Genomic DNA, 614 nt, shown 5'->3' on the forward strand with positions numbered 1-614 from the left:
TGCGATCAATGTTGAGAGTGTCCACTAGTGAAAGTATGATCCCTAGGCCTTGTTTCCAATACTGCCAAACACCGCTTATTTCTTGTTTTGTTGCATGTTTACTCGCTGCCATATTTTATTCAGATTGCTATTACCACTCATATACATCCATACTACTTGTATTTCACTATCTCTTCGCCGAACTAGTGCACCTATACATCGACAAGTGTATTAGGTGTGTTGGGGACACAAGAGACTTCTTGTATCGTGATTGCCGGGTTGCTTGAGAGGGATATCTTTGACCTCTTCCTCCCTGAGTTCGATAAACCTTGGGTGATCCACTTAAGGGAAAACTTGCTGCTGTTCTACAAACCTCTGCTCTTGGAGGCCCAACACTGTCTACAAGAATAGAAGCACCCGTAGACATCAGCAGCCAACAATGTGTCGTTATCTAGTCCATCTGGACACACCAGGACCCGTACTCTATCATCATCACCGTTGGAAGGGACCCAATGACGACCCTCGCCCTGGATCGAAGATCACTGAACCGTCGAGAGACCAGCTATTTTCTGGCGCTGTTGCCGGGGAGGAAAGGTAAAAGGCACTCACACTCCGGATCTCGGCTACTAAGCTAT

This window comes from Lolium rigidum, chromosome 7, assembly GCF_022539505.1.
Source record: "Lolium rigidum isolate FL_2022 chromosome 7, APGP_CSIRO_Lrig_0.1, whole genome shotgun sequence".
Classification (NCBI taxonomy): domain Eukaryota; kingdom Viridiplantae; phylum Streptophyta; class Magnoliopsida; order Poales; family Poaceae; genus Lolium; species Lolium rigidum.